We start from the raw sequence: 26,701 nt of genomic DNA on the forward strand, positions 1-26,701 counted from the left end.
ATAAACTGATACTGATAATATTAACTAGAGTTCATACTTTATTCAGATTTTCTTAGTTTTTGCCTAACGTTCTTTCGATTGCAGGATCCCATCCAGGACACCACACTAAAAAGTGGTCGTGTTTCCTTAGGCACCTCATGGCTGTGTCAGTTTCCAAGAGTTTTTAAATGATCTTGGCAGTTTTAAAGAGTGCTGTTATAGGTATTTTATGGAATGTCCCTTAATTGAAATTTGTCTGCAGTGTTTCTCATGATTAGATGGAAAGAAACTCACAGAAATTAACTGCCGTTTTCATCACATTGTATCAAGGGTACATACTATCAACTTGATTTATGACTGTTGATGTTGACCTTGATCATCAGGTTGAGATGGTGTTTGTCAGCTCTCTCCACTGTAAAGTTACTCTTTCCCCTCTTCCATACTGTACTTTTTGAATGGAAGTCATTGTGTGCAGCACACACTTAATGAGTAGGGAGTTATGCTTCTCCTTCTGCAGGGTAAAGTGCATATATCAATTATTTGGCATTCTGCATGGAAGATTTGTCTCAGCTCCCACATTTATTTATATCAGTATCGACTCATGGATATTTATTGTATACTTTGAGTTATAATCCAAGGCTACTTTGTTTGAGAAACTAAAAAAATTTAGTTTCTCAAATTATTTCAGCTGTGGTCATTGGGAGTTCTTCCAGTTGGCTCCCATATTCCTTTGACATACTCTCATCATTGTGGGATTATAGTTTTTGAGAACTTCATTGCTTTCTAGCATGATAAGATTTTCTAGTCTCATCTTGACATCCATATACATTTCCTCCTCCTACAACCAGCTCTTTATTCAGGGAGCCCTTATTACCAATGAATTAGAAACCGGTATCTGGGCAGTAGGAATGCTCCTTGCTACTTGGTTATTCTTGTTCCTAAACCCTGTCAGCTGACAGAACAAGGAAATACATTTGTGTAATACTGATCCTTGTATATACAAATAACTATAAATATTTCTATATGCAATCATTTGTATCTAAACAAACATGAGTTTACGTAAGCTAAACATGAGTTCACACTGATACCTCCAACTCTGTTACACAGATTGTGCTAGCTTCTTCCCCTTACTTATCTGTAAATTCCTACCCCAATGGTAAAAACTGGCTCCCATCATCCACCATTCATTTACTTAACTGCACAACTGCAGTGTAGGTGTATAACAGTATCAGAATTGTTAATCCGTACCATATGGAAAAGGACATTATCAATTAGAGTACAGTGTGTATATATAGTAAATTTTGCCTTTACCCTCAACAGATTTCACTCATTTCCAAAGTTACTTAAATCCTTTTTCGTCTTCCTCTTCTAGTGAAGTTGTTTTACAAATCTATAATACAGTTAGGATGTTTTGTCACATTGTCCATTCTCTTTTGGGATTTTCCAACTTCCTAAATGTATTTTAAAATTTGCATACACTAAGATTCACTATTTGTGCCTCATTTACTTTTTTTCTTTTTTTTTTTTTTGAGACAGGGTCTTGCTGTGTTGCCCAGGCTGGAGTGCAGTGGTATGATCTCAGCCCACTGCAGTCTTCACCTCCTGGGCTCAGACAATCCTCTGACCACAGCCTCCTGAGTAGCTGGGACCACAGGCATTGGCCACCATGCTCAGCTGATTTTGTTTATTTTCTGTAGAGACAGGTCTCTCTGTGATGTCCATGCTTGTCTTGAACTCCTGAGATCAAGTGATTCTCCTGCCTCAGCCTCCCAGAGCTTTGGGATTACAGGTGTGAGCCACTGTGTCTGGTCTCACTTACTTTTATAGTGAAGGTAGCCTTTTGGAATTCCAGGTGTATGCAGAAGTCTGCTGGAATCCTCACCTGGGCTGGTCTTGGACTTGATACCCTATCTCCTTCTGCATGTAGCCACCACAAGGTAAGCAGAAACATTCAGAGCAAAAGCTTCTTTTAGCATTCACTCCCTTGTTGGGGTTCCTCTTCTCACTTTGGTTATGAAATCTATTGATTTTATTATTTCATTCCAACTCAGTAAGATGTTCACATTTTTAATAATGTTTTACTTGTTTCAGATTGTTCAGAGTACCTAATCAAACATGCTGCCAGAAATGGAAGTTCTTTTTACATTATTTAACTTTGAAAAAAAATTTTATTGTCTATAAATGTCTTTTAAGTTTCCTCAGCTCTTTAGTTTTAGAAACAGAAAGGGGAAAATTATGAATTAGTTAAATAAGTAATGATTCAAGATCAGATTCTATCTGTTATAAATAGTGATGTTAGAGAAAAATTAAAGAATACAATATAGCCACTTATAAAATAAGAGAACATGTCTGTAAAATATATTTAGAATAAGGATTTTGTATTAGGAAATTTAACTGTTATTTTTGTTGTTATTATTTAATTTTACTGAAATAACTTCCATGAACTGAGAATTACTTTCTGTATATCTCTTAAGTGTCATGTATTCTGGTTACCCTATAAACAATGTTAATATGAGGTTGGCAGAATAAAACTGAGCTAGAAATACGTGAGCAAATGCTTCAAACAAACGTTAATAAATAAACATTCTGTCATTACCATGAGACTGCAGCACCTGTTTTAGAGAGATACCAATGTTTTATCCATTTTAGTGTTAGCCTTCAATGATCATGTGGAACAACATGGAGGTTGAAGAAAAATGACTCTCAGTATCCTCATTACTTAGGCTTGTGCTGTAAGACCACTCATCATGTTGCCACTATTAGGCCTTCTTTTTGTTTTTAGTATAAAGCATTTCAGCATTGTTGCTGCTGCTGTTGAATATATGTTGTAATACCTGTCATAAAACATTATTCTAGGACACATCTAAGGAACATGAGATTGCCATATACAGTAGAAAATAACAACAACAATTTTCTCTTTTCCTTTTCCCAGACTAAGATTATAAAACTCTTAGACATGTCTCAGATGCTTACACAGGAAACCTAGTTCATAGTGTCCTCACATGGACATTTATTCTCCATATGCTTGCATTTTAAAGTGCAATGATTCTGTATAAGCCTTGTTAGAAAACAACATTTGATAATTTAAGGGAGTTATTTTCTCTAAAGGGAGATTTACATGATTTTGTTGGAACATTTCAGAATGTTACCTGAAAAACATGCCTATCTTCAGTCTGCAGCGACCTCAACATCTAGAAACTCAACTCTGAAAGTTTGTAAATTGCTTTGTAAAGAGGGCATCAGTCTCATTATCACAGACTTGTGTTAAAATTCAGTATGCAGTCCTATTTCTGAACTGACTGGGAGAACTTCCTCGGCTTGACATAAATCCTCAGATGATAGAGACTAATCATTGCAAAAGGAAACCACATTTCCTTTATTTCTCTTTTCATGATTAAATGTTTCAGTTCCTTTTTCTCATTTTAAGTAAGTATAAGTCACTTGCCCATTGATAGCTGAATTAAGTTTGTAAACCATGAAGGAAAGGAAAATGTTCATTCATCTTACTTAATCTTCCTTTTCTTTCCAGTAGTGATTAAAAAAGAATCAATAGCAGTTAGCTCTCCCAGGAAGAAAAAGTATTTAATTTCATTGTACATCTTTTAAAATTGTGATTTTTTTTCCTTTATTGAATCTTCCTTTTTCTTTGAACATACAATGTGACAAAGCAACTATACAAATGTTTTATTTCTAAGAAATCCAGCTGAGCATTGTAGGAAGAATATGGACTCTGCATTCAGATAACAAGAGTTTGAATCCCAACTCTGCCTTTTAATAGCTAAATGGCTATGGCTAATTTATTTGCCATCATGAAAAATTAGTTCACTCATTTCTATAGCGGGGAATAGCAATACTTATAGGACTGTAGTAAATATTAAATTGGGTCTGTTATGTATATAACACACCTACCACGTAACATCATTGTTGTTATTACTACTGTTACTATTATTTATTATATAACTATTCTGTTGTTTTAAAAAATATCCAGGGAGAAAAAGTATATGGACACTTTTAGAAACAAATTAGCCAGAACAAACTGTAACGATAAAGAGCTTACTCAGAAGACACTTGAATGGTATATATTGAATAGTGATAAAGGGGAAGGGAAAAGATGATTAAATTAATTGACTGCTAAAGTATTTTTTTCCCAGCTAAATGCCAAAACTAAGGGGTTAAGTGAAGACTTTCCGCATGTATGAATTTTATTTATTCACTCATTCATTTATTCAAAACTGCATATTTATGTAACATGAACTATATGCTGGGCATTGTGGAATAAGAAAGATCAAGAGTTAGGAGCATGCAAAGAGAATTGCATCTAAATAATTATAGTACTTTTTCAAATGACAAGATTACAAAAAGATGTTCACTGTCATCAATAATTAAATCATACAAATTAACAAAATTATAAGATACTTTCTCTCATAGGATTTAGAAAAATTAGAATGACTAGTAACATTTAAAATTGGAAAAGATGTAAGCATACTCTCATCCATTGTTTGGACGTGTGTAAATTAATACAATTATTTTTGGCAATATTTGAGTGACTTGAAAATCTTGATCTAAATTTAAAATGTTCATAGCCAGCAATTCTCTCTCTAGAGAAATAGAGAAAGGGAGAGAGGGGGAGAGAGAGAGAAAGAGACAGAGACAGAGAGGTTTGCTGCAGTGTTGTTTATAATCACATAAAAGGGAAAGAGAATTGCAACAGAATAGTGTATTTCTATGTTTACACTCACATGTCTGTTGTTAGAGGACCTCAGTCACATGAACCTCTCCATAAGGCTAATTGAGCACCATTATGCCATGGCAGCTGATTTCTCACAAAGAAAGTCATGTAAGAGAGAAAGATAGATGCTGCCACCACACACAAAAAATGATAAGTATGTGAGGCAATGCATATGTTAATTAACTTAATTCAGTCATTCCACAATATATACACATTTAAAGAACATGTTGCACATGGTAAATATATACAATTTTTTTATTTGTATTTAAAAACTAATTTAAAAAATAAAGCTACAGTACCTTTTAGACCTAGTCTCAGAAATCACACAGTATCATTTCTACAATCTTGTGTTAATTAGCACAGAATCCCCAAATCCAGCCTAAGCTCAAGAGGTGGCAAATTAGGCTTCAGTTTTTGGAGGGAGGAGCGTTGAATAATCTGTGGACATATTTAAAAACTATTCCACTTTGTTGTCTGGCTACAAATTATATACATTCTTTATATATTGGAAATATATTCACCCTCTTCCATACCAACTCCTAGTGCCATGTCTTAATTTTTTGCAACATCAGCTAAAAGTCTAGAAATTTGTCATCTGAATCAGACCTAAATGTGAATCCAGCTTCTCTAGTATTGTTTCTTAAATGCAGCTCCTTGAGTACAGTTCCTTTTATCTCAAGCCTTTTGGACTAAAGAGGCAAGTTACCCATATACTCATTCAACATGCATAAGATAACTATAAACAATCCTGTTCAAATAGTGGAAAAATGGGAAGCCTAAAGCAATCACTGGTCCATGCAATTCTGAAATCCACCCAGGCTCATGTTCAGTGGTTTTTGATTCTAACTCAAGGAAATTCCTAGGAATCGTTCTCCATGGCTCTTGGCTGTACCCTGTGGGTTACTGGTTTCCTCCTCTGATTGATTTTCCCTTTCCCTTGAAAGGTACCCTGTTTCGGAGCTGTGCATTTTTCTCAGGAAAACTTTGGAATTTCAAATGCCTCTTTTTGCTGTGTACTATCTCTGTTCCCTTCAGTCTAAGCTGACGGTATTTCTGTCAATATCATTTTTTAAAGAAACTTTCTGAATCTCCTGTGAACCTTATTCAAGCTCACTTCATTAGACAAAAGCCATACCCCAAAATATTTTCAAGGAAAGTTCTTCTGTACTTTAGGCTTCTGCTGAACTGTGGGAGGACAATACCCTTAAGCTTATTTAAAGCTCTGTTGTTTCACCGAATGGTTCTCACAGGCACCGTCTTACATCTTTCTGATGTTGTAAACAAAGTATTTTACAGTCACACCCTCATCTTCATCTCTGGACCATATTTCCCATCAGTGCCCTGAATTTGATTTTTGCTGGGAAGTCATGACTTTATTTTAGGCATGTTTGCCATCTAGAGAGGCTGGAGGTTTTCAAAACCATTATGCCTTCTCACATTTAGCAATTCTTCTTTTAGTTTATCTCCTTTCTCTCACATTAAGTATCAAGAAGAAACCAGGTAAAATCTTCAGTACTTTGCCTGGCTGTCTCCTTAGGTAGATCACTCAGTACATTAGGTACATCATCTACTTTCCGCATTACTACAGATGATAGTATTGTGAAAACACATCCCATGTATCCCTTTTCTTCAGGTTCCAATAAGCTTTTTCTTACTTTTCTTTAAGATTTTACCATTAGCTTTCCTCTAGTCATCAGGCTTCTATTAACAGTTTCATTATCCTTTTTCTAATATTCACCCTTAAAGCCTTTACAGCTCTTGCCCACATCTGTTTCCAAAGCCATTTCCACAGTTTTATGTATTTATTATGATAGCACCTATTTTTGAGTATCAAATCTGTATCAGTTATTTACTGCTTTGTAGCAAATTACTCCAAAACATAGCAGCTTATAACACCATTTATTATGTCAGAGTTTTTGTGGGTTAGGCATCAGGGAGCAGCTTATGTGGGTAGTTTTGCCTCAGGATCTCTCATGAGATTACAGTCAACATGTCAGTAAGGGCTACAGTCACCTGAAGGCTTGAATGAGGCCAGAGGATCCACTTCCAAGATGGCTTATTCACATGTACATTGGCAAAGGGCCACAGTTCTTCACTGGCTATTAACAGGAAGCCTCCATTCCTTGCAAAGGGCCACAGTTCTTCACTGGCTATTAACAGGAAGCCTCCATTCCTTGCTATATTGGCTTTTCCTTAAGTCTACTTGAATGTTCTCATGACATGGAAGGAAGTTGGCTCCCCCAAGAGTGAGTGATGTGGGAGAGAAAGCAAGGATTGAGCCACAATGTCTTTTATGATCTAGTCTCAGAAGTCATACACTATAGCTTCTGCCACATTCTAACCATTAAAAGTGAGTCATTAGGATCAGCTCACACTCAGGAGAGGGCAGTTAGGTTCTATACTTTGGAGGATGGACTATCAAGAAATTAGTGGACTTATTTTCGGAATGTGTGTGTGTGTGTTTTTTTTTTTTTTATTTTACTTTTTAAGTTCTGGGATACATGTGCAGAACGTGCAGATTTGTTACATAGGTTCACATGTGCCATCGTGGTTTGCTGCACTTATCATCCCATCATCTAGGTTTTAAGCCTCACATCCATTGGGTATTTGTCCTAATGCTCTCCCTCCTTTGCCCTCCACCCCTATACAGGCCCCAGTGAGTGATGTTCCCCTCCTTGTGTCCGTGTGTTCTCATTGTTCAGTTCCCACTTACGAGTGAGAACATGTGGTGTTTGGTTTTCTGTTCTTGTATTAGTTTGCTGAGAATGATGGCTTCCAGCTTCATCCATGTCCCTGCAAAGGACTTGAACTCACAGAATATGTTTTAAAACCACTGCAACACCCATTAGAAAGTGAATATATAAATATTCACTTAGAAAATGTTGATATATTATTCTGTCAAAACACAAAGCAAGTTTTATAACTATATGTATAGCATGACTATATGTTTGGAGAAAAAGCAATGTAACCTTGAATATGTGGGTCAAAGCATAAAAAGTTTTTGAAACCTACAGACGTAAATGTTGGTAATTCTTACAGAGTTATGATAGGCAGTTTGGAATGAGCCTAGTGGGACATAAGAGAAGAAGAATGAGTTTCACATATTACTTTTAAAAAGAGGTAGAATTTATGCATTTTGACTTTCTACTTGTGTTTTTCCATATTTTCAAACTTTCTAAAATAAGCATGTGTAGCTCACCCAATTAACAATTGTGCTTACCAGGAGAGAATGTTTATTTAGCTATAAATGTTGAATTGAGATTGGAGGAGAATGGCTATGAGGGCATGACCCATCTGAAGTCCCAAGATAATAATCAAGCGTCCAAGAGAAAAATCATTTTGTTACTACTGAACATCTGATTTGTTCAAAGTAGATAAAATCAGCCATGTAAATTATGCAGAAAACATAACTTCAGTTCTATTTACTTTACTACAGAGTAAATGTTGACAAGATTTTAAGATAGAATATAAAACAAAGGACTTCTGGTCAAAATGGAAGTATGGCAGACTGAAGCATAATTTACCTACTCTTCCCTCCTGAAACTCCACTACAATGTTAGTAAAGGCTGTGCACACACATGCATGCGCACACACATTTAAGAGAGTGAAAGAGAGACAGAGAGAGAGAGAGAGAAAGAGAACAGAAAAGAGGACAACAACAATATAATTTTGGCTGCTGGAAAGCTGATGCATGAGTGGTAACTTAGCTTTGCAGATCAGAAGAATCTGAAATAGAAGCCCATGAGGGTGAAAGCCAGGGATTTCCAGAAACAGTCTTGGGAATTGAAAGCACTGGGTACTTCAGAATGGAAGGGGCACAAGTAGAGAAGAACACAAGAGGATTGATTTAACGTCTACTTAGGACACAGTTTATTTCCCAGATCCTCTCTGTAGCAACTGGAGAGTATCCACTCTCCAGTCAGGCAACTTTCTCTTTCTGACCTTGGCAGAAAATTAGATCTGGAGATGTCAAACCAGAGAACTCTGGACTTAGACATTAGGTAGAGTGGAGAATAAGAATACTATACCAAAAACAGGGAAAGTAACTGAAAGTCTTTATTCTAAACAATCTCTTTCATGGCTCAGCTTTAGAATTCTGGCATCGATATTTAAAGGCAGGGGATTGGTGGATTCCTTTAGGAAGGAAATGATCAGCCCAAGAGGAAAGCAAAGCAAAGCGAAGCAAACAAAACAAAACAAAACGTGACAGTTGGGGAGTCCTTCGATGAAACAGGACTGAATTATTCTTCAGTGAAGCCCTGTCTTCAATAAGCACTAGTCTCTCTCACACACACAAATGTAAGCCTTCTCTCTCCTTGTTGTTATTATTTTTTTTAATTTCAGAAATGAGGATCTCGCTAGTACTATCTCTGTTTTCTTCAGTCTCAAGTGATCCTGGGCTCAAGTGATCCTCCCACCTCAGCCTCGCAAGTGGCTAGGATTACAGGTGCATGCCACTGCACCTGGCTGGGCTTCTCTCTTAATATGAGCCAAAATAAGAATGACAAGAGATTTCAGAAAAATTTTTAACATCAGAAAGGCCGAAACAAAGAAAAAGGTAACACGAACAAAACAAACCATGTAGGAAGTAGAAGAAAAAAACATGTATTTATCATCAGTGAAATAAGAAAAGATATTACATCCATGAAACACACAAAAAAAGTTATAAAAAGCAATATTTGAAAAACAAAATAAAGGCCTTAGACATTTTAAAATGTGATGCAAGAAACAAAAATTTAAATGTTCTATGAAAAGAGTTAAGAAAATGTCTTAAAAATATAGAACAACAACAAGAAGATGTAACATAAGTGAGAAAACATACAGTCTACATGTCTATCATTTGAATAATATAAATACCTGAAAAAAATCAGAGCAAATGGAGGGGAAAATTGCCAAATAAATAATGCAATATTTTTCAGAATGAAAGGACATATTTCCAGATTGAATGAATCCCACCAACTACTCAGCATCCCACATTAAAGTAGACTCATGCAGGAGTACATCATCACGAAATTTTGGAACACTGGGAACATGTAGACCTTAGACACATCCTGACTGTTTTAAAAAGCTTACAAAGGATTGAAAATCAGAATGTCATCAGACTTCTTACAACAAGTTAAACTGCAGAAAAATGGAGCAATGTCTTCAAAGTTCTTAGAGAAAATTTTTTCCAAGCTCTAATCTGTACCCTAACAACTAATATAGTTTGAAGTTAGAATAAGGACAGTTTCAGACAAGCAAGATCCAAGCAAATTTACATTCTATGCATCATTTCTCAGAAAGCTAAAGGAGGATGTACTCATTAAGTAAAGAGTAAACTAAGGGCAAGATATGGAATCCAAGGGAGAGACCTCACTCAAGAGAGTCAAAGGGAATTCCCTGGATGATAGCAAAAGAAAATCCCCAAGGCAACAGCTGTGTTGCATCCTTGAATATATTCTGTACCCATTAACCTTCCCTACTTTCTCTCCCCTCCCCACTATCCTTCCTAGCCTCTGGTAATCATTGTTCTATTCTTTATCTCCATGAGTGCAATTGTTTTAATTTTTAGTTTCCACAAATGAGGGAGAACAAGTGAAGTTTGTCTTTCTGTGACTGGCTTGTTTTGCTTAACATAATGACCTCCAGTTCCATCCATGTTGCTGCAAATGGCAGGATCTCATTCATTTTCATGGCTGAATAGTACTCTGCTGTGTATATGTGCTGCATTTTCTTTATCCATTTGTCTGCTGATGGACACTTAGTTTGCTTCCAAATCTTGGTTATTGGGAATAATACTGCAATAATCATGGGAGTACAGATATCTCTTTGATATCCTGATTTCCTTTATTTGGGATATGTAGCTGGCAGTGGGATTGCTGGATCACATAGTAGCTCCATTTTTAGTGGTTGTACTAATGTACATTACCACCAACAGTTTACAGGGGGTCACTTTTCTCCACATTCTCACTAGCATTTGTTATTCTCTGTCCTTTGGATAAAAGCCATTTTAACTGAGGTGAGATGCTATCTTATTGTAGTTTTGATGTGCATTTCTCTGATGATTAGTGATGTTGAACACTTTTTCATACACTTGTTTGCCATTAGTATACCTTCTTTTGAGAAATATCTATTCAGATCTTTTGCCCATTCTTAATTGGATCATTACATTTTTCTCTGCTAAGTTGTTCAAAACTGGAGGAATCACATTAATTGACTTCAAATTATGCTACAGAGCTATAGTAATCTATATTCTGGTTATTAGTTTCTTGTCAGATTGGTAGTTTGCAAATATTCTTCCATTCTGTGGGTTGTCTCTTCTTTGTTAATTGTTTCCTTTGCTATGCAGAAGATTTTTAACTTTATGTGATCCTATTTGTCCATTTTTGCTTTGGTTGCCTGTGCTTATGGGGTATTACTCAAGAAAGCTTTGCCCAGTTATGTCCTGAAGAGTTTCCCCAATGTTTTCTTTTAGTAGTTTCTTAGATTGAGGTCTTAGATTTAAGTCTTTAATGAAGTTTGATTTGATTTTTGTATATGGTGAGAAATAGGGGCTTAGTTTTATTCTTCTGCATATGGATATCCAGTTTTCCCAGCACCATTTATTGAAGAGACTGTCCTTTCTTCAACATATGCTCTTGGCACCTTTGTCAAAAATGAGTTCACTGTGGACATGTGGGTTTATTTCTGGGTTCTCTATTCTGTTTCATTGGCCTGTGTGCCTGTTTTTATGCTGCTACATGCTGTTTTGGTTGCTATAGCTCTGTAACATTATTTGAAATCAGGCAGTAAGATTTCTCCAGTTTTCTTCCTTTTGCTCAGGACAGCTTTGGCTATTCTGGGTCTTTTGTTCTATATAAATTTTAAGATCTTTTTAAAATTTCTGCTGAGGTTTGCTGGGGGTCTGCTCCAGACCCTAGTCCTGTTGGATTTTCCAGTGCCTAGAGGTATCACTAGCAAAGACTGCAAAACAGCAAAGATAGCAGCCTGCCCCTTGCTCTGGGAGCTCCCTCCCAGGGGAGTACAGACCTGTTGCTGGCCCAAATGCATTAGTAGAATGTGGCTAGAGACCGTACTTGGGAGGTCTCACCCAGTCAGGAGGAATGGGATCAGGGACTCGCTTAAAGAGGCAGTCTGGCCGGGCATGGTGGCTCACGCCTGTAATTCCAGCACTTTGAAAGGCCAAGGTGGGCAGAGCACCTGAGCTCAGGAGTTTGAGACAGCCTGGGCAACATGGTGAAGCCTTGTCTCTACTAAAAATAAAAAAAAATAAAAAAATAAAAATAGCTGGGCATGGTGGTGTGTGTTTGTATTCCTGGCTACGTGGAAGGCTGAGGCAGGAGAATCCCTTGAGTTGGGGAGGTGGTGGCTGAAATGAGTTAAGATCATGCCACTGCACTCCAGCCTGGGTGGCAGAGGGAAACCTGAAAAAGAAGAAAAAAAAAAAGAGAAAGAGCGAGAGAGAGAGAGAGAGAGAGGAGGGAAGGGAGGGAGGGAAAGAAAGAAGCAGTCTGGTTGCTCTTTGGTAGAGCAGCTGTGCTGTGTTGGGGGATCCCTTCAAGCCTTGCACTATGTCCCAGGGAGAAATTAGAACTCTGGCAGCTGTAGGGGCAGGGGTGGCTGGAGACCCCAGGTAGGATGTCCTGCTAAGTGAGGAGGAATAGATTGGGGTCCTATTTAAAGAAGCAGTTTGGCCATGCCTTGGCAAAGCAGCCATGCTCTGCTGGGGTACTGCCTCTGGCCCAGTTGTTTTAGACTCTCTAAAGCCTGCAGGCTGGAATGGCTGAGTAGCCAAAACAGCAAAGGTGGTGGACCACCCCTCCCACGGGGCACTCCATCCCACGGAGAAATCAGAACTGTGTTAGGCATAGCATATGGGCAGAGGTGGCTGGAAGCCCCAATTGGGAGGTCCCACTCAGTGGGGAGGAATGGATTGGGATCCCACTTAAAGAAGCAGTCTGGCCATGTTTTGGTAAATCAGCTGTGCTGTGCTGGGGGAATACCTTTCTTGTCCAGTCCATTTAGACTCTCCAAAGCTTGCAGGCTAGAACAGCAAAGATGGTGGCCTGTCCCTCCCTCTGGGAGCTCTATCCTGTTTCAGGTAGGCAGTACCCTGTTGCTGGTGGCTGCTGGAATTCCAAGTCAGTTTGTCTCATCTTATGAGGTTCCGTAGAAATGGGCCTGTAAACCGATGCTGGCTGGCCCCCTGGATTTAGCCCCCTTCCTAGGTGTATATATGGACCTCCCACCTTGGCTGAGTTCGTCACCTTTGCAGGGGATCCTGGGGCTGTAGTACGTAAAGCTTCTGAGTCTCTGTGTGTGCCTGAGCAGCAGCTCTGCTGAGACTCCACACAGCTCTGTATATCAGACGTATAGCCCTGGTGGAGTGGGTTCACAAAGGGATGTCCTGATCCAAGGGTTGCAAAGATCCGTGGCAGAAGCGGGGTTTCCGATGTTGCACGGTCACTCATCACTTCTTTTGGCTGGAGAGGGGGTTCCCTTAGCTCTGTGTCGCTCCCAGGTGGGCTGCTGCCCTGTCCTGCTTTTCTCCTTTCTCCATGGGTTAGGCTGGTTCCCTGATCAGTCCCAATGTGAGTACCTCCCTGGATGTTTCAGTTGAAGGTGCTGTATTTACCCACTCCTTTCATTCTTCTCTGTTGAATGCCACACACTTTAATTGCTTCTAATCGGCCATCTTGGCCCCAACCTTTAGTTTTCATGGTAGAGAGATTTTACTTTGGTTAAGTTTATTCCTAAGTATTTTATTTTATTTGTAGCTATTGTAAATGGGATTACTTTTTTTATTTCTTTTTCAGGTTTTTCACCATTGGCATATAGAAATGCTACTGATTTTTGTGTCTTGATTTAGTATCCTACAACTTTACCAAATTTATCAGTCCTAATAGTTTTTTTGTGAGTGTGCATGTGGAGTCTTTAGGTTTTTCCAATACAAGATCATATCATCTGCAAACAAGGATAATTTGACTTCTTCTTTTGAATGCCCTTTATTTCTTTTTCTTGTCTGATTGCTCTAGCCAAGACTTCCAGTACCGTGTTGATTAACAGTGGTAAAAGTGGACATGCTTGTCATGTTCCAGATATTAGAGGAAAGGCTTTTCAGTTTTTCCCCACTCAGTATGATACTAGCTATGGGTCTGTCATATGTGGCATTTAATACCCAGTTTTTTGAGGGGCTTTTTAAAATCGTGGATGAAGGCTAAATTTTATCAAATGCTTTTCCACCATCATTTGAAATGATCATATGGTTTTTGTTGTGCATTCTGTTTATGGAATGTATCACATTAATTGATTTGCAAATGTTAAACCATTCTTGCATCTCTGGGATTAATTCCATTTGGCCATTTATGATGAATGATCTTTTTAATCTGTTGCTGAATTAAGTTGCTAGTATGTAGTTGAGGATATTTGCAACAATGCTCATCAGAGATATTGGCCTATAGTTTTCCTTTTTTGATATGTCTCTGTCTGGCTTCGGTATCAGGGTAACACTGGCCTTGTACAGTGAATTTGGAAGTATTCCCTCCTGCTCTGTTTTTTGGAATAGTTTGAGGAGGATTGGTATTCTTTAACTGTTTGGTAGAATTCAGCAGTGAAGCCATTGGGTTAGCTTTTCTTTGCTGGGTGACTTTTTATTATGGCTTCAATGTCATTACTTCTTATTGGTTTATTCAGGTTTGGTATTTTGTATTTCTTCATGGTTCAGTCTTGGTAGGTTGTATATGTCTGGGAGTTTATCAATTTTTTCTAAGTTTTCTAGTTTATTGTCATGTATATTACTTATAGTAGCCTCTAATTATCCTTTAAATAATCTAATAATCCTTTGAATTTCTGCAGTATCAGCTGTAATGTCTTCTTTTTCCTATCTGATTTTATTTAGTTGGGTCTCTTTTTCTTGGTCTGGCCAAAAGGTTTGTTGATTTTATCTCTTCAAAAATCCAACTTTTGATTTCATTGATCTTTTATATTTTTTGTATCAATTTCATTTACTTCTTCTCTGATATTTATTATTTCTCTGATATTTACTAATGCTGAGTTTGTTTTGCTCTTGCTTTTCTAATTCTTTAAGATGCATTTTTAGATTGTTTATTTAAAGTTTTTCTACTTTTGTGGGGTAGGCACTTACTGCTATAAACTTTCCTCTGAGTATTGCTTAGTACTATTAGGCTTGCAAATAACATCTTATAACCCATTATTTTAAACTGATGGCATCTTAACTACAAACAAGCAAAGGAAAAACTAATAAAAACTACTTTAACTTTATCCCTCTACTTTTTGACTTTTTGTCGTTTCTATCTTATTATATTATGTCTTAACAAGTTGCTGGTAGTTATTATTTTTGATAGGTTCATCTTTTTAGTCTTTCTACTCAAGATATGAGTAGTTTACACATCATAATTACAGTGTTACAATAGTCTGTCTTTTTATGTGTACATGCTATTACCAGTGAGGTTTTTTTTTTTTTTTTTTTTTTTTTTTTTTTTTTTTTTTTTTTTTTTTTTTTTTTTTTTTTTTTTTTTTTTTTTCAGATGATTTCTTTTCACTTGTTAATGTCTTTTTCTTTCAGATTGAACTCTCCTCAGCTGATGAAATCTCTCAAATTTTGTATGTCTGGAAAAGTGTTTATTTCTCCTTCATGTTTAAAAGATTTTCACTAGATATAATATTCTAGGATAAAATATTTTTTCCCTCAGCATTTTAAATAGGTCACGACACTCTATCCTGGCCTGTAAGGTTTCCACTGAGAAGTCTGCTGCCAAACAGTTTGGAGGTCCTTTATATGTTATTCGTTTGTTTCCTCTTGCTGTTTTTAAGAACCTTTCTTTATTTTTTATCTTTGAGAATTTGATTATTAAATTTCTGAGGTAGCTGTCTTTTGAGTTAAGTCTACCTGGTATTCTATAACCTTTTACTGGAATATTGATACCTTTTTCTAGGTTTGGAAAGTTTTCTGTTATTATCTCTTTGTATAATTTTTTACCATAATGTCTCTCTCTCTCTCTGTGTGTGTGTGTGTCTCTGTCTCTCTCTCTTCTTCCTGGATGGACAATTCCCCTCTGGTGAGGGCTGGTCTAACTGCTCTTTCCCTGTGCATCAGCCAAATTCTTCCCTGTGTTTCTTTCCGTTATGACAGAACAGAACAGTACTGAATTCCAGTACAAAGTTCCATGATCATTTTACCCTTTCTCCCCCAAGCACACACATTCTCTGCCTCTTTCCTTGACATGATGTTAAAACCAGGTACTGTGATCACTCACCTGATTTTTGATTCTTATGAAAGTGCTTTCTTCTATGAATAGTTGTTCCTGCAGGGGTGGGGAAGGGACAATTGCTAAAGTGTTCGATTTGGCCATCTTGCTCTGCCCCTGTCTTAATAACATCTTATTGTATTTGAGGATCTTTCTGATGTTTGAGTTTTGTCTCCCCAAAATTAACCCAGAAACTTCTGTTCTGTTCTTCAGTGTCCTTTGCAAGTAGCACAGATACCTGTGACCTGGCCTTACTTCCAGACCCACCCACATGAGATTTTTACAGAGAAGTGAACAATGTGAGAAAGGTGGCCCTGCATGGAAAACATTTTGCTGGTTTGGGTTGGACAGAATCATTCAGCTTTGGAGGGAAACCATAGGTTGGTGCAAAAACAATTGAGGTTTTTACTTTTAATGGAAAAGACTGCGATTACTTTTGCACCAATCTAACAGCATTAGTAGGGAAAGTAGTGGTAGAATTTGTTTCTTATTTAGGGTAGTTCTGCCCCATAATTTTAACTATTGTTCTTGGAAGTTTAGCATCAGCATGAACTACCTAATATCCATTGTCAGTTTTGTTGTTTGCGACTAACAACCCTGAGTACTACAGAGACAAAATACCAAAAGCATAGCTAAAGAACTTTAAGAACCCTGTGAAGTGGCACATGCCTGTAATCCCAGCACTTTGGGAGGCTGAGGTGGGCGGATCACTCGAGCTCAGGAGTTTGACACCTAGCTGGGCAACATGATGAAATCCCATCTCTACAAAAAATACAAAAATTAGCTGGGTGTGGTGGCACGTGTCTGTGGTCTCAGCTACTCTGGAGGCTGAGGTGGGAGGATCTCTTGAGCCTGGGAGGTGGAGGTTGCAGTGAGGCAAGATTGCACCAGTGCACTTCAGCCTGGGTGACAGAGTGAGACTCTGTCTTAAAAAATAACACACATACACACAACTTCGAAATGGGAGTGAAAATGGGGGGCAGGGAAGTAGATTAAATAACTACTGGTTTTCTTTATAAGCCTTTGGAAATGATTTGACTAACCACATATGTATACATACACACACACATACACACAGACCAGACACACACACACACACACACACACACACACACACATACACACACACACACACACATTCAGAAATTCAAGGCCAGGTCTATAAGAGATTGAGTATTTTTGCCTGAACACTCATACACACACACACATATCTAAATATAAATGTGTGTGTGTGTGTGTGTGTGTAGTCAATTATATATATATGTATGTTTAGTCAAAAAGATATATATGTCTTATAAAATTTAAAATTTAAGCAAAAATAAAGAAAAAAAGGGACAATGAGGACAATCTTTTGGAAAGAGTAAATGTACCACATGGGTGCTACCTCTCTGTTTTTCTCTCTGTGGGAGACGTTAGTAATTGATCAGAATGCTCTCTCTCTGTGTGGAGCCTGGAGACAGACTCACAGTCCTTCCCAGAATCCAGTTTTAGTCATATCAGATTTGGGTCTTCAGAAGAAACTATTAGCCATTCTTGGCCTAAAGGAAATAATTCCTTACAGGCCTGCCCTTGTATTTCTGAACTTAAGTGAAAACAAGTCCAAAATATGTTTTATGGTATACCAAACTAGAGCATATATTCCTGTATATCTGATTCTGAAAACTAACTTAATTAAAGGATGATAGTCACTACTGTAGAACTCTAGTATGTGAGTAAAATTGCTACAGTTGAAAAAAGCCATTTAGGATTAAAAAAATTCTCAACATTAACAAAGATATACTTTGAAGCTTTACAGCACTATGATTAAAAGAATTTTATTACTGAGAGTTTTCTAAATAGTGTAAATCTCTTCACTAGCAGTATTGGCATAAGACTTCATAAGAAAATCATTTTCCTTCAGGTCAGTGTATAGTTAATTCACATTAGGAGATGAGGCTACCATGACAACATGACAACTTAGTGAGGTTTCAACAGCTTCAGAAAAGGAATTATTAAAAGGAAGAGAAAAGAAAAGCCTTGCGATAGAAAAATAGAATACCAGAATGATCCAGACGATGTTTAACAGTCATCTGCAAGGACTTATTGTCACTCTTTTATCATGGCTTCCTCTCTCTTTTTTCATTTCAACTACTGCAGTGGTAGGATTTTTTGTTCTGTGATGAAAATGAGTTTTTGTACAAGATTTGAGAAGAACACTTGTATCCATCAAGCACAGGATCTGTTAAAATCTCCTGACATTTTTCAATGGCTCTTTCATATTTCCTAGAATTTGATTATATCTGCCTCATCTTTATATGGATCACATGGCTAATGTACAAGGGCAAAAGGTTGTAGCTTGAATTTTCTGGACGCTCAAAGTCTCAAAAGAGATGATAGCTCAGACCATGGGAGGAAGACCTAGGCAGTACCTGGTAAATGAAATATGGAAAAATGTGGAGTAATGGTATAATGTTAAAAAAAAAAAAAGCACCAGAAGACCTAGGACCCCAAATTCTGCCAAACAAATGGTGTAACACTGGCTAAATCACTTATCTGCTGAGTCCCATTTCTTTCATCTGTGAAATGATATGGGTGGGTTCAGTGATCTGTAAGATACTTCATTGCACCAAATTTCCTCAATACTGATGTGGCATGTTTTACAACTTTTAGGATTCCTATAAATGAGTGTTTAAATATAGAAAGTATATGGGTAGAATACCCTGTATTCTCGTAAAAAAATCAAAAAGCATGACTTGTGTTCAGAGCAGTGCCAAGGTAGGTACGAAATACTTAGGAATCCATTTGGGTAGTTTGAGGCTGGAACAATATGTCTAGTCAGGGAAAGGCATTAAGAAGCTAAGTACCATGTAGAAAATATCGCTCTAAAGACTTTGGTGTACAGATTAAAGCTTCAAGAAAAATGAAACAACAAAAGATAGGCAGACTCGTGAGGTCCCCTAGTTGTCAGAAAACAAGACTCCTTCTCGTTTACTATGTGGACATCACTCAATATTTGCACAAGATGGCTGCTGGAGCCCAAGGCACTGAGCTGGTGTGTTCCAGACAGCAGGTTATGAAAAAGGTCCAAGAGGGACAGTGCATGCACTCCATGCAATTCCATTTATGTCTTATTCTCTACATGATGTCTTTTGGCCACATCTTGCTGCAAGGAAGACTGGAAAATGGAATTTTTGCATGAACAACAGTGTATCTAGCTAAAAGCTACTGTTTTATTACCATAGATGGAGAGGGAGAAATTAGCACTTCCTGACACGGTATTAGAGGGATGAAGCAGGGTTGCAGGATGAGGCTCAGAGCACAGCTGTCTGTCAGTGCTCAAAGGAAGAAGCATAACCAAGTTGAGTTGTACAGACAGTAATGACCGCAAAGACAAGGCCATGCTTGGGCATTTGCTGATGTATTTGCTTTGTCCCATAAAGATCTGTACACATGTGCACACCCACGCAGACATATACTTAAGTGTACACACTACACAATGGGTCAAAAATGTAGTACTGCTCTAGATAGTCCAGTCACAGAGGCCAATAATAACATGAAGCAACTCCATCAATTCTAAAATTCAGATAATTCAGCTTTCTCTTTATTAATAAAAGCAGAAACATCCTTATAAATATTTTTAAACATAAACTCTGTGCTGTGCTCCCTACAAAAGTGTTTAAGCTCAGGGTAACTCAATGCTCTATGATGTCAAAGGGTGTCTGAAGATTTGGGAATTTTTTAGTAACTAAAACTTAAATATTTGAAGGGATAGTCAAACTAAGTTTAGCCTTTAAATTACTACATTTCAGACATTGTGTGTGTCTGTCAGTCAGAGACCACTTTTCAGATTCCCAGAAGAATAGGTCATTAAAATAAATATTCCAGAGGGTTTTAACATCAGCAAAAAACAAACTTATGAAATCTATGACACTGTTAGATTTCCATCTGTTCCAGGAGCTGTTAATGATGCATGTGGGGTTATCCAGGCACTATTTCAAAATAAGGTGAGTTTTAAGGACCGTTAATCATCTGCAGACTCACTATGGGAGGAGGACATGGTGCCAGGTGCAGTACAGCAGATGTTGTCCACAATTTACCAGGATCATGTCACAATTCATTCACATTATGGCAGTCTGGTGTTCAAAATGTGCTAGAAACTAGACAAACATATGCTGGATGGCTGCTAGGTAAGCATGTTTCTCAAGGTAATGAATTATACCTAGCAGGTTGCTGGATAAATTAACTTATTCCTGATCTGAAAGAATCATTTGGAATTGTCTCTGGACGTTTGTGTCAAAATCTTGAAGTTCTAGAAAAAAGACTAAGATGAAACTCACAGGCTTGCCAGGGCCATGACAGAGTATTTCACCTTTAATGCTAATATATTGTTAAGTACATGCTAATGAATTACCAATGGTGTCACACAGCCTTTGCACATTATCATATTAATTCAAGATTTCAGAATTTAAAAAGCATTTTCAATATGATTCAAGTGTGTAAATATTAAGGAGGCATTAACCTTTATCAAAATATTCTTTCTTGTGTTAAAAAGATCAAAATTTAACATAACGGCACACAATTTGACTTTGCTGTAAGGTAGTTGATGAAAGGAACAGTATCTGCTTCCACATCATTCACGTAAAAACTGTGAAACCTTTCATTTACACTTCTTTAGCACTGGTGGGAGTGGGAATGGGAGTTGAGGGAGAAAGAGGAATGTTGTAAATAGTGAGAAAAGAGTAAATTGAAAGATGTCATTTCTTTGATTAACATGCTACTTGTCATCCTTTAGTAGAGAATAACAAAACCCTGCTACTTGTCATCCTTTAGTAGAGAATAACTAAATAAAATGAGCCTCAGAGAGTTTTCTCATCCCAGACAGCCTACAGAGTTTGTGTCAATTTGAAGTCACTGATGCAAACATTTTCTTCAAATATTTCATTTGTTTTCTACCCACATGGCATCAGCAAGCATGTTTTCAAGGTCAAATGAATATCTTGAGAAGTCAGAATGTGGAATTTCATAAACTGGTTTCCCTGCAACTGATCAGGGACCTTGGTGAAACAAATTGAGGCTTAAACTCAAGTCCTCAGATCAGTGATTCACTTACACAGATATCAATTTTCTTAAAAGAAAAAAAAAGCGCTTTCTCTCTCCAGTCAGATTTGCAACAAACTTCTAGCCTGAGGGTAGCTCAGACCACAAAACAAACAAACAAACAAACAAAAAACAAAACAAAACAAAACAACAAAAAAAACAGACCTCACGCCTGTAATCCCAGCACTTTGGGAGGCTGAGGCAGGTGGGTCACTTGAGGTCAGGAGTTTGAGACCAATCCTGCCAACATGGTGAAACCCCATCTCTGCTAAAAATACAAAAATTATCCTGGCATGGTGGTGGGTGTCTGTAGTTCCAACTACTTGGGAGGCTGAGGCAGGATAATCACTTGAACCTGGGAAGCAGAGGTTGCAGTGAGCCGAGATTGTGCCACTGCACTCCAGCCTGGGTGACAGAATGAGAGACTCCATCTCAAAACAAACAAATAAACAAAAACCCCAATGACTCCTTTTTGTCTAACTTTGTCAGAATCTTCCATTTTGGGGGCAACCATTGTGGGTGGCATTATAACCACCACACCAGCCCCCAAACCAATAAGGCAGCATCACCTCAGATTTGCTCATTGCAATGTCCTCATCTTCTGGTCCAGTGCCTGGCTCATAGCAAGTGCTCAATAAATATTTATTGAACAAAAAGATAGATATCAAGAGTCAAGATGATGGAAAGCACCTATTTGAATTAACTTAGGAAACATCTCAAAGAGCAGTGAGTCATAATTAAAACCTCATAATCCATGTCCTAGCACTTAAGTGACTTATTAACTTCTAATATGCTAAGCTCTCACTTTGTTAAGAATTTGTGTACTTATGCACTTATGTGTAATAAATAATTGTGGTATTTATGGATTTTGTACTGTAGAAAATGAGCCTGAATTGTAGAAACTTCCTATATTGAAGCAAAAAAGATATACTCTGTGGGACAATAGTATAAATTGTGGAAAATTTTAAATAATTACATAAACAATTTTAATGGTACACTGCCTCATGGCAGAATAGCGCACTTTCCCCAACTACTTTCAACTTATCCATTTTGTGAAGAAGTCCTACACAACAGTCACTGGGTGACACCATTAGAGTGGTCACAGCATTGAGGCCCTCTATTCCCTATCATACTTGTTAACATCTCAGTTTGGGCATCTTGAGTTGAACTCTGATTAGAGTGACATGCTGGATTGGTACTGTTCCCATGGATTTATTTAGGAGAGAAGGGGGAGAAAGAGTGATGATTACAAAAACGTTCATCATCACTGGTAATTGGAGAAATGCAAATCAAAACCAAAATGAGATAATATCTCACGCCAGTTAAAATGTTGATCATTAAAAAGTCTGGAAACAACAGATGCTGGAGAGGATGTGGAGAAATAGGAATGCTTTTACACTGTTGAAAGGAGTGTAAATTAATTCAACCATTGTGAAAGACAGTGTGGTGATTCCTCAAGGATCTGGAACCAGAAATACCATTTGACCCAGCAATCCCATTACTGGGTATATACCCAAAGGATTATAAATCATTATACTATAAAGATACATGCACACATATGTTTACTGCAACACTATTTAAAATGGCAAAAACTTGGAACCAACCCAAATACTCATAAATGGTAGACTGGATAAAGAAAATGTGGCACATATACACCATGGAATACTATGCAGCCATAAAAAGGATAATTTCATGTTCTTTGCAGGGACACAGCTAAAGCTGGAAATCATCATTCTCAGCAAACTAACACAGAAACAGAAAACCGAACACTATGTGTTCTCACCCATAAATGGGAGTTGAACAGTAAGAACACATGGACACAGGAAGGGGAACATCATACACCAGGGCCTGTCGGGGGATGGAGGGAAAGGGGAGGGATAGAATAAGGACAAACACCTAATGCATGCAGGGCCAAACCTAGATGATGGGTTGATAGGTGCAGCAAACCACCATGGCACATGTATACCTATGTTATAAACCTGCATGTTCAGCACATGTATCCCAGAACTTAAAGTAAAAAAAACAAAACAAAAAAAAACAAAAAAGGTACGGTAGGACATCTATGCCGACTTTATATGTCATATTTATTTGAGCCAACAATTGCCTCCTTTCCCCTGTTAAATATAAAATGACCTTGGGTATGCAAGCCAGTCACAGAAAAAGAACTTAGAAAGACTCTGTTTCCTTGAGGACTTTTCTGAGCGGATTTGCCATACCTGAACTGGACTGCTTAGAAGATATAAACTTATGTTTTGCTTAAGTCACTGTTATTTTTTATCTCCAATACTTCTAACTAAGATGAAAACAAATGGACATTATTGGATTATGGAAAAATCGAGAGGGAAAGTGAAGAGGTCTTGTATGAGTGAGGCAAAGATGAATAAAAATACAGTAGGACATCTATGCTGACTTTATATATCACTTTTATTTAAGTCAACAATTGCCTCCTCTTCCACCATTTCCAAGTACCACCATCACCAATCAGATTGGTTTCATCCTTTCCTAGTTTATACTTCTAAAGGATAAGTCTTCTTGTTTGCTGGAGTACCTCTAATTCAGATTTTTACACATTCACTTATTTTTAAAAAATAGTCCAAACAATCAAATTCATCCCCATTTAGAGTTTTCCTACTTTGAATATCCCAGGAAACTTCACCTCAGACCTGCTGGCCATTGATAAGAAGCTATGATTATAAGACCCCAAGCTGCTATGGCCCCCTCAGAGTTCTCAGACCCAGAGATCCCCCACTGTGCTTCTGAGTGACTTCACCTAGACATATAAGTCCCCTTATCTATACCCCTCTTGCCCAGAAGTTCCCTTGCTCTCCTCTTCTTCTATGTGGTGACCCCCATACCCTAGTCTCCAAACACAGTCTCATGCTGTATGGGACTTCCCCTTTTGTACAATTCTGTCCAAGAACTATCCAAAAAAGCTGGTGTGTTACTTCCTTTTCCGGTCATGTCTTTTTCCTTGATCAGCCTCCAGGTCCCTTGAGCATTCTATACACTGTCATTCTCAGCTACTCCCACAGGAATAAAATTCTTGCTTTTAGGAGGCCCAGAATAAACATGGTTACTTAGGATAAAAACTACACTTTCCAGTGGACTTAGTAGTAGAGTGGTCATATGACTAAATTCTGTCCTCTGGGGAGATAAGCAGAAGTATCCTAGCCAGAGCTTCTGAGACTCTTCTTTAAAACACTGCTGGCATCTGCTTTTTGTCCTTTCTCCTTGTTCCTTTGTCTTTTCCTCCTTTTTGCTGGTTGGAAATGTAGACAAGATGGGTAGAGGTGAAGCAGCCAAGTTGAAATAGAAAATGACCTTGGGGATACAAGCCATGCACAGAGGAAGAACTTAGAAAGACTCTATTTTTCTTTGAGGACTTTTCTGAGCAGATTTGCCATACCTGAACTGGACTGCTTAGAACATATAAACTTGTATTTTGTTTAAGCCACTCTTTTTTTGTATCTCTGATACCTCTAGCTACGATGAAAACAAACTGATGTTATTGGATTCAGTGGTAGATAGTGTTAGATAATGGAAAAGCTGAGAGGGAAAGTGAAGAGCTCTTGTATGAATGAGGCAAAGATGAAGAATGATAAAGGAAAATTTAGCAATACTAACATAAACTGCCTATAAATATGGTCACACAGCTGCTAAGTGATGAAGGTAAGACTTACACATGAGTGTATCTGATTTCAAATCCTATGCTCTTCATTACTGTTTTCAGTTTCCACACCTGTAAAATGCAGATAATAATAATTGGGCATCCTTTCATAGAGTTACTGTAAGAATTAAGTGAAATAACTATGGAAAATTCTTAGTGCAGAGCATAGTACATGAACTGTTCAATATATGCTGAATACATATATATTTTAAATATCTTTGTGGCTGTGCACAGTGGCTCATGCCTGTAATCCTAGCACTTGGGGTAGCTGATGTAGATGGATCACCTAGGGTCAGGAGTTCAAGATCAGCCTGACCAACATGGTGAAACCTCATCTCTACTAAAAATACAAAAATTTGCTAGATGTGGTGGTATATGCCTGTAAACTTGGGACACTGAGGCAGGAGAATCGCTTGAACTCAGGAGGTGGAAGTTGCAGTGAGCTGAGATCATGCCATTGCACTCCAGCTGGGCAATAGAGTGAGCCGCTGTCTCAAAAAAAAAAATTTATCTTTGTGCACATATTCTTCCCTCTATCTGGGATGCCTTTCTTCCTTCTTTGCCAGGGAAGCAACTTAATCATTTTTCCCATGAACTTTTCATTGACTACTACCTTTTGTTTACTATGTATTTATCTTTTATAGTACTTACCAACAATACCAATATCTTATCATTATAGCATACAAGGAACTAATCTATTCATAGGAAGTACATGAGATGATTGTTAAAAATGCTGATTCCTAAGCTTTCTTTGAAGATTCAGATTTGGTGGGTCTGAGATGATGCCTAGACTTATGTATGTTTTAGCAAGCCCCTTATGTGATTTTAATATATATAATAAATATATGTATATATATATATATATATATATACGCACACACACACACACATATATAAATATTTTTTCTTAACAATTACAGTACTTATTTCTGAAACTGGTCACATGGTTGTAGCTTGTATTTATAACTTTATTTTCTGCTACCCATTCCATATTCCTTTTGCTGTTAGCAAGCACCTGAGCTGGCTGTGGTTCTTTACCTGGTAAAACGACCCAAACTTTCATTCCTGAAGGTTCTGGCTGTTAATATTTGCATCTGAATTGGAATGTTGTAGTTTTCCTTTGTCTTTAATCACAGGGCATGGGAATGTACACTAAGGGATCTTCTGTATTCCATACAGACTCTTCCTCACTTCCTTTGTGTAGGAGCTGTCTCATTTCCCCTTGGATCAATCACTTCGGCCATTTCAGTAGCTCCCTTCTTTGCCAGTTGATTCAGAGGCGTAAGGAGTCCAAAATGACCAGATGGCAGTGTTAACTTTCCATTCGTTGGAATTATTATTGTGTCTCGTGGTAAAAGCATTTCTTTCCTTGGAATTAATTCCTCTAGACCAGTGAAGCATAAGAACTCAGAGAAGCAGGAAGGAGAAATTTTGCTAGTGTTGACAAAGATCCTCTCTTTTCTTGACCAAACTTGATTCAGGGTCTTTTGATTCCTCTTTTTGACTAGGCCCCGACTTGGTCTCTGTTCTTGGCCTGCTTAATCCAGTTTTAGCAAGAATACTGCTGAGTCAGTTTAGTGAGAATCCCCTTGGTATCCCATCACCCTCGATATCTGACCAACTTCCTCAGCCCCCTCCCCAGTAGCTTAGCATCCTGGTCAGCAAGAATCCTATTGAATCAGACTAGCCAAAATCTCTCTATCCTTTATGCTTCTTAGTAATTTTCCACCCACTGACCTTCTCCCTGTTCCTTGGCTATAAATCTTAACTTGTTGTATTCATTGTTGAGCCCAGTCTCTCTCCCCTATAGTAAAACTCCTATTGCGATAGTCCCTCCTGAATAAAGTCTTTCTTACCATCTTTAACAAGTGATATGGGATTTTTTCTTTAATATTCAATCACTAGGTGTAATAGTGAATGCTGCCACTCCCATTTGGTGATTCTTGTGATTAGTTTAGTTCAGGAAACTGCCCTATTAGGTGATGTGCTGTTTGAAGGCAGAGC

At 37.7% G+C, this 26,701-nt stretch overlaps 1 long non-coding RNA gene across 2 annotated transcripts in view; it reads left to right on the top strand.

Annotated features, from left to right (window-relative positions):
- The window catches only part of LOC108282464, a 43,293-nt gene that overhangs the window by 5,163 nt on the left and 11,429 nt on the right, over window positions 1–26,701 (top strand). Inside the window, exon 3 of one of the 2 annotated variants that reach the window (XR_005195434.1) lies at window positions 1,832–1,916. This is a non-coding gene — a long non-coding RNA (uncharacterized LOC108282464). Of the gene's footprint in view, window positions 1–1,831; window positions 1,917–8,794; window positions 10,366–26,701 lie in introns of those variants that run through there. The other variant, XR_001816428.2, reaches the window with a different exon arrangement.

The sequence above is a fragment of the Cebus imitator genome, unplaced genomic scaffold (assembly GCF_001604975.1).
Source record: "Cebus imitator isolate Cc_AM_T3 unplaced genomic scaffold, Cebus_imitator-1.0 Scaffold241, whole genome shotgun sequence".
Classification (NCBI taxonomy): domain Eukaryota; kingdom Metazoa; phylum Chordata; class Mammalia; order Primates; family Cebidae; genus Cebus; species Cebus imitator.